The sequence below is a fragment of the Equus quagga genome, chromosome 4 (genome assembly GCF_021613505.1).
Source record: "Equus quagga isolate Etosha38 chromosome 4, UCLA_HA_Equagga_1.0, whole genome shotgun sequence".
Lineage (NCBI taxonomy): Eukaryota > Metazoa > Chordata > Mammalia > Perissodactyla > Equidae > Equus > Equus quagga.
In genome coordinates, this window is record NC_060270.1 from 100555752 (window position 1) to 100576048 (window position 20297).

General features: G+C 34.8%; 1 protein-coding gene across 23 annotated transcripts in view; it reads right to left on the bottom strand.

Moving 5' to 3' along the window:
• BAZ2B (bromodomain adjacent to zinc finger domain 2B) overlaps positions 1 to 20297 on the bottom strand; it is a 391257-nt gene that overhangs the window by 169806 nt on the left and 201154 nt on the right. Inside the window, exon 1 of one of the 23 annotated variants that reach the window (XM_046658346.1) lies at positions 5564 to 5830. The exons of the other annotated variants lie outside the window; for them this stretch is intronic. The gene's annotated coding sequence lies outside the window, so the exon portion shown is untranslated. Of the gene's footprint in view, positions 1 to 5563; positions 5831 to 20297 lie in introns of those variants that run through there. 23 annotated transcript variants of the gene reach the window in all.

Genomic DNA, 20297 nt, shown 5'->3' on the forward strand with positions numbered 1-20297 from the left:
AAAAACTTAATAATATAATATGCCAAAAATTATTGGATTGTACACTCTAAATGGGTGAATTGTATGGTATGTGAATTATATCTCAATAAAGATGTTATAAAAATTAATGTTTGAAGCCCTTCTTCAATGCTTGAAGCTCAGGTCCCTTTTCCTTAAAGGAGACTTCCCTAGTCATTTTGGTGACCATTCTCTTATTGTCAACTCAAAATATTTTGCTTGTTTACATCACTCAGCAATTAATCTTACCCTCCTTTTGACATCTCTAGTGTTATTTAATTACTGTTACACATTTAATATTTGATTATGCTTTGTTTACAAAACTAGATTAGTTGCTCAAATTATCAAATCAAGACTCATATTTAATATTTGTTTGTACTTTGTTTACCAAACAAGATTAGTAGTAGCTCAAATTGTCAAATCAGGACCCAGTAGCCCTCTACTATCTTCAAATCATAAAAAAATAATTAAATTTTATACTTGCACAAATACATTAAGTAAAAATTTTAATAACAAATGCTAAGAGAAAGCATTCTGGGAAAAAATAACCAGAATAATCATTCCCTGGTCACTCCAATTAATCAAGTATGTAACAGATTTAGTTCAGTATAATTACTAAAAATAGGCAATAACAGGATACTTTTAACAGGAAATTTTCTGATTGACCAGTCATTTTTCTTTTCCCCAATTTAATTAAAGACATTGTCCAAATTTTTCTTTCCCCCAATTTAAGACAAGACATTGTCCAAATAAAAAACAAAACAAAATAGGTGAGGAATACACAAATATTTAACATACTATTAATATTTTTTATGTCTAAGTAGAAATATTCAAGATATATACTTCTAATCCTGAACAGAATTAACTAAAATATGACATTACACAGCTAATTTAGTTACAATAAAAAAGGATGTTTTGGGGCCAACCAAAAATTTTTATTTACTTTAAAAGCTCACTTAATAATTACAGTGATATTAAAATAAATTATATGTAGGTATTTGGGTTTAAGTTTTTAAAATACAGTATCATTACCTCAAACGTAAATCTGCTTCAATGAACAACTATATTTCTGTACCTACTGAAGTAGAATGACTTATGTGCACTTTTACAGTGAAAATACCCACTGGCATCTCAGAGAATATTGCTTTTCCAGTCAGAAACACAGCTATTTATCAAATTCACTTGCCCAGGAAATAGACAATAAAGGGAAGGAAAGAAAAAATGGTTTCCATCAGACAAAATACATGAGTTAAAACTCATTCTTCATTAATTAGAAAGTCCTCATGCCCTTAATCTCTGAGGTTTTAATAATTTACACATGATTCCAACAAACTTGGGTTCGGATTCCCAAATTTACAGCATATTAGAAAGAGGGATAAAGATGATGATGATACCAGATAAAAATTTCTAAGCATATATTAAGCACCACACATGGAAATGGAGGCTAGGAGTGAAGGGAGTGTCTGTAATGGGTAACTGTACTGAAGGCTGTGTAGGAATTCAAAAATTCCTATGATCAAGGAATTCAAGCCTTGATCATGCCGTGACTCCATGATTAAAAATCTACAAACATATGTTCCAAAGTATCACTATGTTACAATACAGAATAAGTAATGTTCAAAAAGATAACTCCTTGAGACCTTAACTAAAAGTTTTTAAAATTTACAAGTTGAAAATATACATTTTTAAAATAAGGAGCATGAGCAATAGAATCTAAAGACCTAGATCTGAATCCAGAAAAATCACCTAATATATCAATTACCCTAGGCAATTTTAATCTCCCTCAGACTCAGCTTTTCTAAATGTAAAATGAGGATAATATTTACCTTATGGCACTATGGTGAGAATCGACATAACATAAAAGCACCCAGTACAACTCATGAATACAGTAGTCACTGAAATACTCTGAAAATGTAAACACCCAGAATAATTTGTTCTTTGATATAAATAACTTTATTACTTTTTAAATGTCATTACTTTTTAGATGTTTAGGTGTTACTCTGGTTCATAAACACGTGAAGTAGAAATTGCCAAGATTTATTAAATTGTATAAAGTATGCTCATAAATTTCATCATAAACCACCTCTTTGAGTAAGTCCAATTCATTCTTCAGCCTCAATTTAGATGGTATCTCATCTGGAAAGCCCTTCCACAACCTCCACTTGCATATCTACTAGACACCTAAAATTCTACCACATCCAAAACCAAACTCCCGATTTCCCATCCCTTTCCCAAACCTGCTCCATCTGAAAACCTTCCTCATCTCACAGTTGATGGCAACACTATCCTTCCAGTTGCTCAGCCAAAAACCTTGGAGTCCTCTTGTCTTCTCTTTTTCTCATATCCCACATCCAATCTATCAGAAACAATTTTTGGTTGTACCCTAAAAACACACAGAATTTGACTGCTATCACCCTTATCGAACCCCCTACCTTCAATCACTTCAATCACCAGAGCCTTCTAACTGGTGGTCAATGCCTCCCTATGGTCTATTCCCAACATAGTAACTGAAGTGATCCTTTAAAAATATGAGCCAGATTTAATGAAAGCCCTGCAATGGCTCCTCCATCTTTACAGTGTTCTTTAAAGCCCTACATGATCTGACCCTCCCACCCATTACCTCTGTCAATACCTCCTCCTACTCTCTCTTCTCCCTCACTCTGCTCCCATCACCCTGGCCCCCTGTTCATCACTCTGAACACATCAGGTATGCTCCCATCTCAAGCCCTGTGCCTGGAAGGCTCTTCCCAAAGATATCCACATAGCTAACTTCCTTGGTCTTTGCTCAAATATCACCTTCTCTGTAAATCCTTCCCCAGCCTCTGCAACCCATCACCACCACAGCCTTCTTATCCTGCTCTACTGTTTCTTTTCTCTGTAACACTTGTCACCTTCTAACATGCTATACGCCTATTTATTATGCTTATTGTTTATCTCCATCCCCAGTAAAATATACATTGCACAAGAGCAGAGACTTTTGAAAAGTTTTATTTACTGATATATCCCATGTAACTAGAACAGCACCCAAAAGTGCAAATTAAATATGTAAACAAAAGACTATATCAGATAATTGTTTATCTCACCTATAGCACCCTGAGCTGACCCCCATTATGTCAGTTATAAGACTGTACTGTAAAGGCCTGTTAATTTCCTGCCTCTCCCACTAAACTGTAAGTTTCTTGAAACAAAGGATTTTATTTTGCTTTCCATTATTATTGCCAGTACTTCCTTACAGTGTCTGACACTTAGTAAGCACTCCATAATATTTGATAAACTGATGAAAAATATAAAACCATCTAAATCAAAGGTGTACACACCTTTATTATCTCCAAAATATAAACACAGTGCTGAAAGGCATGACACTGAAGACTGAGTTCTGGATTTTGGATTCTGTTAGCGTTTCTGGTCCAACAGACCAAAACTAAAGAACACTGACGAAATCATTAATTCTCTACAACTACTTCCTTATCAGTAAAAATGGGAATAATGATGGTACCTGCACCTCATGTGATTATCACAAATATAAAATGAGATGATAGTAGAGCTCAGAACATGCCACTCCAAAATATGCTGCTCCGGCATATTGACTACTTTGAGCTAAAGGCACTTGAGAAACAGCAAACACAAGAAGAACACTCTGATCTTCCTTCTTTTTCTTAAAAGCACTAAATGAAATTCCTATATGAAAGATGTCCTCCCTATACCAGGGGGAAGGTAACATTCTTTTCATCAAGGACAAAAAGTTGAGACCCAGAGAATTCTACACAAACAGACTTTGTTAAAATAATTCTTATCTTCCTTTAGCCTCCCCACATAGTTTAGTCACTTTTGCACAATTGCCTCTCTTTGTTCAACCTAATATAAAACAAGTAGGTTTCGCCATTTCTTTGGGTCTTTGTTCCTACGCAGACTCCTGTGTCACATAAAGCTTGTATTAAACAAATTTGTATGCTTTTCACCTGTTGATCTGTCTTACGTCAATTTACTTCTCAGGCCCAGCCTAAAAGAACTCTGAGAGGATAAAGGTAAAAGTTTGCCTCTCCCACAACAGCATTAGTCCAGTGGTTTGCACATATTAAGCACTCAATAAATGACATCTACTATTTGTTATTACAAATTAGGTAGAGGCACTACTATGTGTCCTACTTGAATAACTTGACTCAGAATATTCACTAAATAAAATCTTTATTGGAAGATTTGAATATTGGAATGTACCAATAATTTATATTAAAAATTACCAGGTTACCTAAAACAACTTTGATAACCATTTTGCAAAAGAAGGTACCTCAGTTCTCTAAATAAAAGTAGGATTCTATTTACATTATCCCAGAACATTTTTAAATATTTCTGGATCTTAGGTTCTATAACCATCTTCAATAACTGCCTTCAATGCTTAATAATTTCATAACGTGTTTTCTTTTATATAACCAAGATACTTAATACTAGAGTTTAAAATTAAACATCTTGCAATTTAGACGAACTACACTTACAGGCCTATAATACATACATACTTTCTTCCTTCTACTGTGAATAATCTCATTTCCAGGAAAAAGACTTTTGAGAAAAACTTAAATACCTTAAGAATATTTGTGACTCTTTACTAAATCATTCCAAGCTTTCCACTTCTCATTTTTGTCATGTTTCCAACAGCATGTATAATCCTTTGGTAATGTTATATTAAGGATTGAGCAAAACTAACACTTTTGTTCAAATTAAAAGGCCAATTATATGGTGTTTATTTTAAACCTTATTGTCTGTTATCTTATACTAGAAATAATTATTCTATTATTTCCTCATCTACTGTGACTCCTAAATATTTTCCTGTCCTATCTTCAGAGTCAGTTCTCCATTTTAAAAAATACTTGTGAAAACTCATTTTCTTTATAGTTTGTACCGCCATAAAGAAATAAACAAACTGTAGATTTTACTTAGCATTCATATGGACAGCAGACAAGAAAACTGAGGTAAGCAGTTTAAGTGATTGTCCCACGACCACAGATGGAGTGACTGCCAGCTTTAGGATTAAAACTAAGAAGCTCATTATTCCCTTCTTATATTCTGCGTACTTAACGTTGTTTTTACATCACAAAGGTCTCTTAACTAATTTAAGAACAATAATTTAATACTTAAAATAATTACAGCAATATGTAAATAGATTTATGAAATTTATTAAACAAAAATAAAATTAGTTCATCCAAATAATCCCTGAAGAAATTAATCTGATTTACTATATATTTTTTAAATTTTACTTAGAGTGCCAAGAAAGTGACAGCTTAAAATAATTTATCATTTCAATGTCTTTTTAAAAAGCTAATTTCTTTAGCCAAAATCTACAACAAGTATATGAGATGGTTGGATTTGATTCCAAACAGAAATACTTTTTCATTAAAAAAAAAAATCCTCCAAACTTAAAACAGTAGTTTCTACTCTAATTTTAAACTTCAACTTCAGAATATATTTATAACAGCTATATCTATGAAAAGACAATGATAAAAAGTAAAGAAAACACCAAATGCTATTGCATTTACAGGAGAAAAAGACATACAGTATAACATTAACAGCTTACTGTGGAGAGTGGGTTTAATCAGGAAGTAGCCATTATCCTTTCGATTCAGAGCAGTGACAGCACTCCCAAACAAGCCGTGATATTTCTCAGTTAAAAGGCAGGAAAGAACAGCTACTATTGTGTCCTAGCTTTGCTGACCCCAAAGGTCACCATATGTCTTTTATCAAACGCTATGGTGAAAACATAATCCAAGTAAGCATTTACAATGCTCTATTTGTTGAAACACCTAAAATCTACCTAACACAACCTCTCTCTCTCAGTTACTCACAAAACATGGCTGTCTTATTCAGAGATTAGCAATTATTGTAATGAGATACTGTCGGAGAGGGTCAAATAGTACTTCCTGCAGTTTACACATCTTGATTTCCTGGTAAACAAACTGAAAGGCAGGTGGAGCACACAGATCACCAGTAAACGTGAATGCTCACGTGACAAAACTAAGCCAGGTAAGGCTGAGTCTCAAGTATTCGTTCTTTTCTTAATTTTATTAACGTCAAAACAGACAATAAAGAGTTCTGTCTTTCTTCCTTTTTTAAGGAAGGCTTAATCCTGACATGCATAGGCACACAGTTTATAATAAGGAATACTTGAAAAATGAATCTGTTTAAGCAGGTTTTAAAAATTACTTCTGGCAAGTAAATTGTAAAAACAAGGCAATGCTAACAAGGTTTAAAAAAAAACCCTGAGAACAACTGTTCAAAAACCTGCTAAATATAAGGAAAAGTCTTTAAATTTCAATTACTTCAAGAAAGCAGATAAAAGACATTTCTGAGTTATAAAGAATATAAAAATTAAATTTTTAGTCAAAGCATAAGCCTATTTTTATTAGGACAAGCTCCTCCAAAAAAACATGACTTTACAATTTATGTGGTAATCTTTGGGAAAAAATATCTCAATTATATGAATGAATCAAAAAGTCTACATAAATTGAAGCTACTCCTGGCATTATTTTAAATTGATATTTCAAAAAGAAAACAAAACTTAAAATATTTACCTGTGAGCATTTAAAAGAAATTAGTAGCTTGAAAACTAAGTTTCCTGTCCTTAGTCTTTTTGCCCAAAATTGCTGTTTTTTCATTCTCTGAAATTTCTAGTATAGTTAAATGAGGTTGATTTAAATTAAGGGCATAAAAAAAACAAACACACTGTCAAATGATAAACTACTTCCCTCCTTTAAAACAAATCTCCTAAATATTTTTAATCTACAAAATTGTATTTATCTTAAAAAAGTTTACATACACTAAGGCCATGCATCTACATTCTAATTATTATGAACACAGATGCTTTAACTTTAATGCAAAGAGCTCTTGACAACTCTTTTACAACAATATAATCATATCAAAGCGTTAAATTATATTACTTAAATCAGGTTTATATTTACTCTGTTTGCAAAATAAAATTCTAATGTACGGAAATAGAAAACAAAACAAAGTGACAATAAAATCAGTAACAACAAAAAGAACACCCTAGTAGACAAGACTGCCAAGAGTACAGAATCTCAGAACAGTCTCACTACAAACACTTCATGTGTGTCATTTGAAAGGAGTATGTATTCAATATTGAATGACATTATTGCAAAAAGCAATTACCCATCCGCCTTTACTAGGATAACACATGAAACAGACAGCAAATTTTCAGAAAACTATGACTAAGGAATTAACAGTTTCAGTTGCATTTCTTGGTCAAATTAAATAATTCAAATACCCTACAGGTAGCTGAAATGCAAAAACATAGCCCTTATTTCCCTTATAGAAAACTTAAAATATAATTCCTACTAAATAGGTAGCTTTGAACATGTAATTCATATATAAAACAAAACTAAATTTTAAATTAGGAAATTATTATCTCGATTATTTCAAAGATCTATGACTATCTTAGTTTCCCACAATGGGTCAAATTTAGAAGATAATGAAAAAAATGTAGAAGAAAATTATTTTGAAATTTTGTTTCATTTAAGGTAGGTTTTTTTCCCCCCCGAGGAAGATTAGCCCTGAGCTGATATCTGCCGCCAATCCTCCTCCTTTTGCTGAGGAATACTGGCCCTGAGCTCACATCTGTGCCCATCTTCCTCTACTTTATATGTGGGATGCCAGCACAACATGGCTTGTCAAGAGGTGCCATGTCCATACCCGGGATCTGAACCTGCGAACCCCGGGCCACCCTGGCGCCCATTCAAGGTAGTTTTCATCAAGTGTCAGCAACTTTTGGTATTAAGAGTTTACAATTCAGGGGCCAGCCCGGTGGCACAGCGGTTAAGTGCGGACGTTCTGCTTCGGAAGCCTGGTTTTCGACAGTTCAGATCCCGGGTGCAGACACTGCACCGCTTGGCACGCCATGCTGTGCTGGCATCCCACATATAAAGTAGAGAAAGATGGGCACAGATGTGAGCTCAGGGCCAGTCTTCCTCAGCAAAAAGAGGAGGATTGACAGCAGATGTTAGCTCAGGGCTAATCGTCCTCAAAAAACAAAAAAGAATTTACATTACAAGGGCAGGGACAAAACCCAGGGTAATATATATGGTACCCTGTGACTTAGAAAAAGACCCCCTCTAAGCTGACATGGGAGAAAAAGGCATCTTTTCCTTCTCTAGGATATATTTCAGCTGTACTTGTTCTCTCAGCCAGGCACTCTTGTGTAGGCATGCTTAGCACAAGGAACTAGACCTGGTAGCTCTGTACAGGCAAAAAGCTTCAGGAAGGATTCCCCTGCCCCTGGCAAGTCTAAGAAACCACAGACGAGATTAGTCCTCCGCGACTTAAGAAATTCCTGCAAAATGAAGAGGGGACGTACAGCAAGGGACACAAGGAGGAAAAAAGGCTACCACTTTAATTTGCTTGCTTTCTGCTGGCAATGAATAAGCTTTACATTGTTATTTATATCCCATCTGATTCCAAAACAATTTAAGGTGACTTACAGAAATATGAGCAGTAGAAAATAATGCTTTTAAAATATAAATTAATATGAATAAAGGGAAAATAAGAGGAAGCAAGAAAGATGAATCACAAGGTAAGGTTGCAACACAGAAACGCCTATCATAAGGCCTTGCACAACTCTAAGATGTGGGTGGTTCAGCTCTGAGCTTCCCAGCAATCAAAGTAAAGTGGGAAACAAGATCAAATTACAAAGTTCTCATTCTCTATAAGGCATATTTTACAAACAAGTACCAACACTTTTCCTAGTTCTCAGAATTGAGAGAAATTTCTTCTATGCTTTTCAATAATGCAACACTGGACAATATAATAATTTTCTCAACAGCATCTTTACAGAAATTAAATAATAAATTTCGTATGAAAGTTTCTTTGAACATTTTCTCAGTGTAAGCCGTTGTTATAATATAATGAAATATTACCCAGAAAACAAGCCATCTTGCTAGGAAGGCTTCTGTAATTTATCTAATCTGGGTCTTCAAACAAATACCAACAATCCCAAAGATCTTTTGCTAAATTCACAGTCCCTTTTCATATTCCAGATTCATATTTCATTTTCTAAATTCAGGTGTTCTGTTTGATAAACAAAATGGGCATGCAAGCATTAACTGTGGTCCCAGATCAGATGAAGGAGAAGAAACTAGTAGGCAGGTCCAGACACTTAAAAGGGAACTCTCTGGGGATTTTTTTTGGTGAGGAAGATTGGTCCTGAGCTAACGTCTGTTGCCAATCTTCCTCTTTTTGCTGAGAAAGATTGGCCTTGAGCTAACATCTGTGCCCATCTTCCTCTATTTTGTATGTGGGATGCTGCCACAGCATGGCTTAATGAGCAGTGCGTAGGTCCGTGCCTGGGATCCGAACCCGTGAACCCCAGGCCGCCAAAGTGGAGTGCACGAACTTAACCACTATGCCACGGGGCTGGCCTGGGACTTCTCTTTTTAAGTTAAAACAATTCCTCTCTTTTTCATTGGTGACCTTCCATGAGCCCGCTCAATTCAACAGCCTTGGAGCTCAACCTATGATGATTTCTATTCCTCTTCAGTTTGGTATTTCTAACTATGGTAGAAAAAACGAGGTCCATAATGGTAGCATCTCAAGATACCATATATCTGGACTGAATACTACTAAAATTTAACAAGGTTACTACAATCTGGGTTTCATGTGAGGTGAATAGGTAGAAGCAAACCATATCCTCTAGTACAGTTGCCTTGTTCTCTTTTCTCTCTCTCAAAGGTGCCAAGCTTATGTTCTCCCACCTCCCAGATCATGTTTCTCTTGTTTCCCACTGTCTCTTGACCTCGTTATCAGTTTAGATCTCATCATTTTCAGGATGCTCCTCTCTCAGAGCCTGACTATTTGGGTCCATAAAACTGTCTTTCTGTACATGATTTATCTCTATATTATTCTCTAATTATTTGGGGGATCTCCTTTGCTAAGATTTTGAAATTCCTTGTTTTATATTACCCACTGTGAACAATAAAATGCAAATACTTAATATGATTCATTAACAAATTGCTGTACATATTTATCACAGCTCATGTTTGTCCAACATAACCAAGATATTTACTAGGATTGCATCAAGTGAGCCAGAAGGCCAATTTTTACCATATAGATAATTTCTCTTTTTTCTCTTTTTCTGGTGAGGAAGATTGTCGCTGAGCTAACATCTGTGCCAATCTTCCTCTATTTTGTATGTGGGACACTGCCATGGCATGGCTTGATGAGTGATGTATAGGTCCATGCCCAGGATCTGAACTCATGAACCTTGGGCCGCCAAAGCAAAGCGTGCAAACTTAACCACTATTCCAGCAGGACGGCCCCACCATATACTAATTTCTAAATGCTATACAACCAGCCGATATTAAATCAAATCTTGGACTTTCTAGTTTCAAAGCTTGTCAAAAGAATTTTAGTCGTGAGGACAACTTTTGAGAACACTACAAAAACCAAGATACATTGTAAATTATAATCAGGCCTCAAAATGACTAAAATTAAATCACAATTGTGGCCAATAGAGTTTGATCTATATTTGAACTCATATACATAACCCAGACAGTCATGCAGCCTATTCTTTATTAAATGAACTCTTCCAATGTGTAGCTACAGAAATTGATTTCTGAATTTCCTATTTTATGAAAATTCAAATCTAAGTATAGTAATCTCAACATACAATTTTTGCTACTGCAAAAGTAAGAAGGATTTACATTTGGCATAATATGTACACTTGCTTAACATTTTTCCTGCAATAAGAAAAACCACTCAAGATTTAAAAATATGTTAGAAAGCATACGCTTAAGAAGCTGATATTAATTATTGGCTTAAATTAATCAAGATTATATTCTATTCATTTAAAAAGTTATAGGATAATTACAATGGTTACATTATTAACCACATTGTAGTTGTTTACTTCAGAGAACAAAAGTAGGAAAAATATCTATAATATAAATTGAAAAGCTTTTGAACAAATTTAACAACAAAAGAAAGAATAAAATTCAACTTTCTTTCTTTTCCTAAAAGGCAAACTTGAAAGAGTAAACCAAAGCTACAAATGTATATATTTTCATTTAATGCAACATAAGAGATACACATAGAGCCTGTGAGAATACAATATTCATTTTGCTGCAGAAGAACAGACATTGCATAACAATGAGATTTGCTAATGAAATCAACCATCAACCTGGAATACATATGTATTAAACCAAGACCTCAGTGTCATTTTCTTTTTGCATCGTTTGTTCTTTCTTTCATTTTTTCTTGACCTTGTCAGTATTTTTGTCCTTTAGATTTTGGAACTTTGGTAAAGCAAAATCAAGACTATACTATTACAGTCTACTACTTTTTATTCGCCACATTTACTTTTAAGGTAAATTCCAATTGTTCTGATTATATCAGCAGTATTAATATACCTCTGGGGGAAAAAAAATCAATGGCTGTTACCAGAAGAAACAAAGGAGGTTTATCTCTATACAAAACCGTTGGATTGGGTCTGAAAAAACTTTTATCAACATCTGACATAAATTCCATATGAAAACTTTTATAATAATGTTAGTGCTTACTTACTTAATAAGAAATACGAAAATAATAATATATGTTAAAGTTGCTTTTGTAATATAATTCCTGCAGCAATTTCTACTACTGACAATAATTAAGTGAAATAATGTAGGGCTGATAGAATAACTATCAAAATGAAAATTATTTAATGTTTTTAGATAAAAATCACAATTTTCCCCCAAAATGCTCTACTGTCCTGGTCTACAAAGTTAATTACCAATTTTCATTTATCAAAAACAAGTAATTCTTAGAATTTTCTTAAAGACTTATGATTTAAGTTTATGATTTAGTTATTATAATTTTCTATAAAAGCCCAAAAGACTTTGAAAGTACTTGATAGCATATATTTTAAAGAAAAGCATTAATGTCCCTCAGAATTGATTTAAAACTTTTTGAGTATGAGCTATTTAACTAAATGACTATCTGTCCTATTGGTTGTCCATTTACACAAATTAGGTTTTCAATTCACGTGTGCTACCGATAAAATTAACAGCCTAACCTGCTGTGGTATGTGATTGCTACTAATTCATGATAATAATAACAGGTTTTAAAAAAAAACAAAACCAGGGCTGGCCCCGTGGCCGAGCGGTTAAGTTCGCTTGCTCTGCTGCAGGCGGCCCAGTGTTTCGTTGGTTCGAATCCTGGGCGCGGACATGACACTGCTCATCAGACCACGCTGAGGCAGCATCCCACATGCCACAGCTAGAAGGACCCACAACGAAGAATATACAACTATGTACCGGGGGGCTTTGGGGAGAAAAAGGAAAAAAATAAATTAAAAAAAAAACAAAAAACAAAAAAACAAAACCAGTACTTATACCAACTAAAACAGCCTTAGCCAAACAAAATTAAGTTTCCTATTTTTATTTTTATAATACCTTAATGTCTAACCTCAAACAATACCCTGCAAAATAACAAAAGTCAGTATTACCATTCTGTTGGAAAAGTAAACTGAAAAGATTATTCATTCCTTATTAAACTTAAACTCTCTGAGAGTTGCCACTGACAGTCTAATAGTTCTTGAGGCTATTTTAAAAAGCCTGAAGGATGATTTTCAGCAAAGAACCACATAATCACAGAGCAATCATTATACAAAGTATTTCTCTAAAAAAATAGAAATTTCTATAAAATGGCAAACTATAAATCAGACTGTAGATAAACAGGAAGTTTAAACAAATGTCTATGGCAATAGGGAAAACCCACTTTCCCAAGGGCCTAGGGGGAAGGTGGTAGTCCTCAAATGTGGAGACAGGCTTTGGAAGGTCACCTAGCTCCTTGCTAAGTGTGGTCCACAGACCAGCAACATTGAAATTGTTGGAGAAACGAAGACTCCCAAGCACTAGCCCAGACCCACTGAAACAGAATCCTGAGTGCATGGAAATTTAAGAAGCCATGAGCTAGAAAATTCTTCAGCCTGCCTAACAATTTGTATACCGATTCCAATAACTTCTGATATTTTAATACCTCCTCAAAAATCCATATTAAAATGCAGAATAGTCAAGAATAAACAATTTATGTGTAATACTAAAAGCCCATTACCTATCATTTCCTTAATTATCTGAAGCCTCTATTTCTATGGACTACTGATTTGAAATCTGTGGTAAGACAAGGAATAAGAGGGCAGGAATAATTGTTTTTGTAAGATACTGAAAAATATTAAATAATTGGATGAAATTGAAGTATTTACACTCTCTTAGCAATTATTTTAAATTATGTCAACAGAAGAGTCCTTTCTTAAATAAAACCTTGTGAAGAAGCCCCATATAGTAAAAAAGAAATGAAGGGCTGTTCTTTGGGGCAGGGGAGGCAACCAGCAGTAGCTAAGGCCTCTCAGTAGAACCAACTCCTGATTTCTCAGACCACAGTTTGAAATACTCTGACATAAGGCAACTACTTAAGAATCTAAAAACAAACTGAACAACTGTTTTACTAATTACAAATAAAATTTACTATTCATCAAAGCAAGTCCTAAAGATCATTATATAGAGAGACACTGTTTAGCTCCATTTGTTCTACAGTGTTTTAAAGTAAGAACACTAGATAAAATTACATAATTAAGCATTTTTTCCTAATTCAAATTGATCTTTCCCCAAATAGGTCTAACTAATAGGTGAAGCTGGATTTAATTAGTATGTTATCTTCAATTAAATTATTTTAGTTAATGGCATGTCTACCACATATAAGATATTATGTTAAATGCTACGAGGGCAATACAGAAGAATGGACAAAGTACTCTACTTATCACCTTGGAAGGATAAGACAAATACATGGAACATAATAAGTGCCATGAAAGCAATATAAATACAGTATGGGAGCAAAATTGACTAAGCATGTGAGAAAAAGTTTCACAGTAACATCTAAAGTAGGCCTTGAAAAGTGTGTAGGATTTTGAAAGGCATAGATCACTGGGTGGAGTAACTAGCAAAAAAGGCATCACAAGTGCAGGGAAAACACATGCTGAGGGCCCGAGGCTGAAAAGCAGTGGGTATATTCAAGAGACTAGCTTGAGGTAACATGCAAACAAGAATCACGAGTTGTTCGTTTTATAGCAGTAGCACCTACAAAACTCAAGTGTTAATATACCTGCAGAGCATAAGAGCATTAACTATCTACTGTTTAATGAATTAATAAGTAAATGAATGTAATCCAATCTGGCTAGTACATAAAGCATATGCAGAAAATAGTGGGAGACATGGCTGAAAAGGTTGTTTAGGACCTTATTGCAGGCAACCTTGAATACCACATGCTGTTTAAATTTAACACCATGCAACAAATGGTAACAATGGTCAACTACTTGCATAGAAATATTGATAGAGCAGTTTTAAGTAAGATGAACCGGAGCAAGGAGAGATTTCCAATAGGGATATTGCAATATTTGGTCTGTAGCAATAGGTTAGGCAAGAGGTAAGGGTCTGAACTAAGGTTGTGGCAATAGAGTCAGAAATACAGACATGAACATGAAAGACAAGATGAATCAAAAATTTTTTTTTTACCTCTTGGTTAGTCAAAGTAGAACAAGAAGTAAAAAATTATACTGTAGAAGTAAAATCTATTGGACTTCATAGTAGGTTCTATATAGAGGGAGTGGGAAGGCAAAACTTAAGGAAATCCCAAAGGTTGGCAAAAATGTAGAGCAGGAAATCTCTAACGCACTGGTGGTATAAACTGGTATAACCACTGTAGAAAGAAATGAAGCAACACAGTGAAATCAAAGCTGTGTATAGTCCATATCACAGCAATTCCACTTCTAGATTCGTAACCCAAAAAAGTTCTCATACATGTGCATAAGGAGTCATATATAAAAATGTAAATTGTAGTGTTATTTGTATAGTGAAATACTGGAAAATAAATAAAAGGTTGTGGTGTGCTTATATAGTGAAATAGTATACAGCAGTTAAAAATGAATGAACTAGAGCTACACATATAAACACGGATATATATCTTTAATATATAAACACAACAACTAGAAGGAAGTAAAGGTTTTGTTTACTTTTTTTTTTTTAAGATTGGCACCTAAGCTAACATCTGTGGCCAATCTTTTGTTTTCTTTCTTTCTTTTTTTCTTCTTCTCCCCAAAGCCCTCCAGTACATAGTCGTATATTCTAGTTGTAGGTCCTTCTGGTTGTGCTATGAGGGACGCTGCCTCTGCATGGCCTGATGAGCAGTGCCATGCCTGCGCCCAGGATCTGAATTGGCGAAATCCTGGGCCACTGAAGCAGAGCATGCGAACTTAACCACTCGGCTACGGGGCGGCCCCTGTTTACTTCTATTTACTATTTTATTTAAGATAGGACATTCCTAAATAAAACAGTCAAGAAAGGAAAAGGATCTGTCTTATAAATGATCAATAAACACAAGTCTCTGGAGGACACAGAAGAGGATAAAATCAAAAAGCATGAATAAAATCTTAGGTTTAGTGAGGAGGTGAAACGACTTTTTGTCTGTTTTTATCAGGACTTATTTTACAACTGGGAGTTTGTATCTTTGATGACCTTCGCCCATTTTGCCCCCCACCCTCTTGCCCCTGGCAACCACCAATCTGTTTTCTGTATCTATGAGTTTCTTTTTTTGTTAAGATTCCCTATACAAGTGAGATCTTACAGTATTTGTCTTTCTCTGTCTGACTTATTTCACTTAGCATAATGCCCTCAAAGTCCATCCATGTTGTTACAAATGGCAGGATTTCCTTCTTTTTTATGGCTGAGTAATATTCCACTGTATGTAGATACCATATTTTCTTTACCCATTCATCCATAGATGGACACTTACATTGTTTCTATGTCTTGGCTATTGTAAGTAATGTTGCAGTGAACATGGGGATACAAGGTAAAACAGCTTTTTTCTCAGAGATAAAAGAAAAAAAAAGACACTTTTTTTAAACTTTTTATTCTGAAATAAATATATATTTTCAGAAAGTCGCAAAAATAGTACAGTGAGGTCCCAGGTACTCATCACCCACTTTCCAACAAGAGTAATACCTTACATGACTATACTGCATTATCAAAACCAGGAAACTAACTACAATTAGTTGTATTATATAATCAGTGCAATATATAGTCCTAGGTCATTTTATCACATGTGTAGATTCATGTAATCAACAGTGCAATCAAAGTATAAAACTATTCCATCACCACAAAGATCTCTCTTGTGCTACTCCTTTATAGTCACACCCAAACCCCTCTCCTCCACCATCCCTAACCCCTGGTAACCAGTAATTTGTTCTCGATCACTATAATTTTGTCTTTATATAAATAAAATCATAGAGTAACCTTCTGAGATTGGCTTTTTTCACTCAGCCTAATACCCTTGAGATCTATCCAATTGTTATACGTATCAATAGTTGATAACTTTTTATTGCTGAGTGGTATTGCACAGTATAGACACATCATGCTGTGTTTAGCCATTCACCTATTTTGATTGTTTCCAATTTTGGCTATTACAAATAAAGCTGCTATGAACAAACATGTATACTCATTTTGCTGAGATAAATGTCCAGGAGTGTGGTTGCTAGGTGATATAGTAAGCACATGTTTAGTGTTTTCTTTTTAAGAAACTGCCAAACTCTTTTCCAGAGTGGTTGTACCATTTTACATTCCCACTGGCAGTGTATGAGAACTCAATTTTCAACATCCTTGCCAGCATTTGATATTGTCACTGTTTTTTATTTTAGCTGTTGATAGGTGAGGAGTGATAGCTCATTTTTGCATTTCCCTGACAGCTAGTGATGTTGAGTATCTTTTCATGTGTTCATTTGATATCTGTAGATCCTCTTCGGTGAAATGTTTCTTCATGTCTTTTGCCCATTTTCTAATTGGACTGTTGGCAATTCTACTATTGAGTTTTGAGAATTTTTATGTATCCTAGATATGAATCCTTTTTCAGAGATGTAGTTTTCAAATATTTTCTCCTAGTATGTAGCTTGTCTTTTCATTGTCTGAACAGGGTCTTTTGCAAAGCAAAAGGTTTTAATTTGTATAGCCCAATTTACTGATTTTTTCTTTTATGGATTGTGCTTTTTGTGTCACATATAAGAACTTTTCAACAAGTTAGGAGCAACAGATTTTCCTTTATGTTTTCTTCTAAAAGTTTTACAGGTTTATGTTTCACATTTAAATCTATAATCCAAACAGATTTTGAATTGGAAAGAGGGAAAATTGACAGATCAGTTATCAGAAGGTCTTCAACTACTTCATAGAGCTAATTTCAAAATTTATTGGGTACCCCTTAAAGCATGAAGCACTTAAGATAGATACAAGATTTAGGGTATAGGAATTGGAGAAAACACAAATGCATATTTTTATTTCATTGTTTTAGTGCTTTGACACAATTATACATCAGTGCATCTGATTTAGCTAGGAAGGGCTTGAGAATGTTCTTGGAGAAGACTACATCTGTTTTAAACCTTTAAAATGGAGAAATTAGTCTACTCACAGGGGAAAGGCTGCATCAGGAAGAGATAAAAGCACTGAACCAAGGCAAAAGGACTATGCACCCACTGCCTGGTTTAAGGAAGTGTAAACGGTTTCAAAGATGGAGAGCACTAAGTATGGAAGATTTAGGCAAAATTTTAGAGATTAGGCAGGAGACAGATTGTGGAAGACTTCATATGCCCTGCAAAAGAGATTAAATTCTATTCTGTAGTGATGGGAAACTAGCAATGGATTTTAAGTAGGTGAATAACCTAGATAGATTTGTGATGTCAATTTAATCGTCACTGAGAGGATGATGAATTTGGACACAGCAAGACCAGAGGCAGAGCCACCAGTTAGGAGGCTACTGTGACAGCCTAGGTGAAGCATGATGCAAACCTACAAAAAGATTTAGGCATCATGCACAGAGAAGTAAGGATGAATTTGAGAAATATTTTTTTAAGAAGAAATGTCATCTTTACTGAAAAAGCAGGCAGGGAGAGGTGCTGGCTTAAGGAAAGGGGAGAAGTTATGAAACAGAGATTGTGGAAAATCCTTCTATTAACTTATAGTTAACCTGTAGGATTGTACAATAATACAGCTTTTACTGAAGCACAAAAAACACTAGTCCTGTAAGATGCTCTTGAAAGGAAGGGTCAAGTAAGTTGAAGATTCCCAAAACACATCAGCACATTAAAAGAGGAGCAGAGGGGCCGGCCCACTGGCATAGCGGTTAAGTTCACGCACTCTGTTTTGGTGGGCCGGGGTTTGCCGGTTTGCATCCCGGGCACAGACCTACACACTGCTTATCAAGCTATGCTGTGGCAGGTGTCCCACATATAAAACAGAGGAAGATGGGCACAGATGTTAGCTCAGGGCCAAACTTCCTCAAAAAAAAAAAAAATGCACAGAAATAGTTGTTAAACGAAATAAAATCTATTTAACTTCATTTAACATTAATCCCATGTTTTCCAAACTTATTTGACCACAGGACCTTTTTTTTTTGAGGAAGATTAGCCCTGAGCTAACATCTGCCGCCAATCCTCCTCTTTTTCCTGAGGAAAATTGGCCCTGAGCTAACATCTGTGCCCATCTTCCTCTATTTTATATGTGGGATGCCTCCCACAGCTTGGCTTGACAAGCAGTGGGTAGGCCCACACCTGGAATCTGAACCGGCCAACCCTGGGCCACCAAAGCAGAGTGTGCGAACTTAACCGCTACGCCACCAGGCTGGCCCCCACGGAAACTTTTTTTCATGCAATACTCCATATGACCAGTGCTCTACCAAAACTACCTTGGAGACCGCTGGTTTGGCAACATTACGGGCTTTGGTTAAGCTTTGAGCATAATTTTTTTTCAGTCTTCTCTTAAAAAAAAAAAGACAAATTTTGAATGTAGTTTACGTGAAATCTGTCTGGCTTCACTTATTACTCTCCTTCATTGCTCACATCATTCCAGTTATGATGGTTTCCTTATTGTTCTCGGAATATGCGAAGCACAATCTCCCAATCACAATACAATGTCTTGGCATGTACTTTTTTTAGAATAGACTTCACCCAAATATATACATGACTCACTCTCTCACTTTCTTAAGATCTCTACTAAATTGTTACCTTATTAGAAAGGCCTTCAGTGACCACTCTATAACAAATACCAACTCCACCACTCTGGCACTCAGGACCCTTAATTTCCTATATCTTTCTTCATAATGTTAGTTGCCATCTAATACAGTAAATATTAATTTATTAACTGTTACCTCTTTCGCTGATAGACTGTAAGCCCCATGAGTGCAGAGTCTGTTTTGTTCACTGCCTTACCCTCAGCACTTGTATGTTTTAGACAATTATTAGTTTTTGAATAATTTAGTAATCATCATTTAACCTCTATCTGAGTGTATTTTCTTCCTAGTAAAGTAGATAATAGGTGAAATAGCTACATGTCAACATACCCACTGTTAGGAACAGTATTCTCCTTTATGATGTCATAGCTAATATTTTTCACGCCCACATTCTATCCAAAAGGTCTGATCAGTTTTATTGATAAAAATAAAAACAAGACTTACTTCAGGATTTTGGAACCTTTCAAATTTTTCTCCTAATCAAAAACAACTGGAAAATTGTTGTAGAATTTTATCTTTGGAAAATGCACAGATATCATTTTGTATAATTGTTAAATTTCTCTTTTAACTGCACTTCTTTAGACACTGGCCTTCAAACGACTACAACCTGAAGCACTGAATGCAGCAACCTTGACCCTCTATAGCAAAGGGTCGTTTTCTTCTGTGATGTACAGTGATTCCTTTCTATAACTCTGGCAATTGTCAAATGCTTTAGTGGGTTTTAAGTGTGTAATGCTCCCACTTTTAATTTTAGCCATGACTTATTGCTCTTTAATACAGGTCAGCTGTCCAATTGAACATACTCCATATGATAATGTACTCTCATGGGGACATATATTCCTGTAAAAATTGGAAGAAATTCTCACTGATACATGCAACTATTTTTCAAAACATCTCAGTATAAAATCTACAAAACTCTTAAATATGTTAATATGAAATGCAGTATTTCTAAGAGAAAAGGTTTTAAAAAATACTCAAATAAGTCAACGTAACTCAAATATATTTTCAATATATTTGAATTGGTTCTGATTTAAGCAAAATATTGTTTAAACATGTTCTTATTAAAGACTAAGAACATAGCTCATGCATATATAACTTTATAACCCAGGTATAAACTCCCTATTCAACAAAAATTTTTTTACACAATGGTCTAGTGATGACAGACTAAAATGAAAAACTTGAATTCTTTCCAATAAAAATATGCTCAATTGAATAGTAAATAAAAGCCT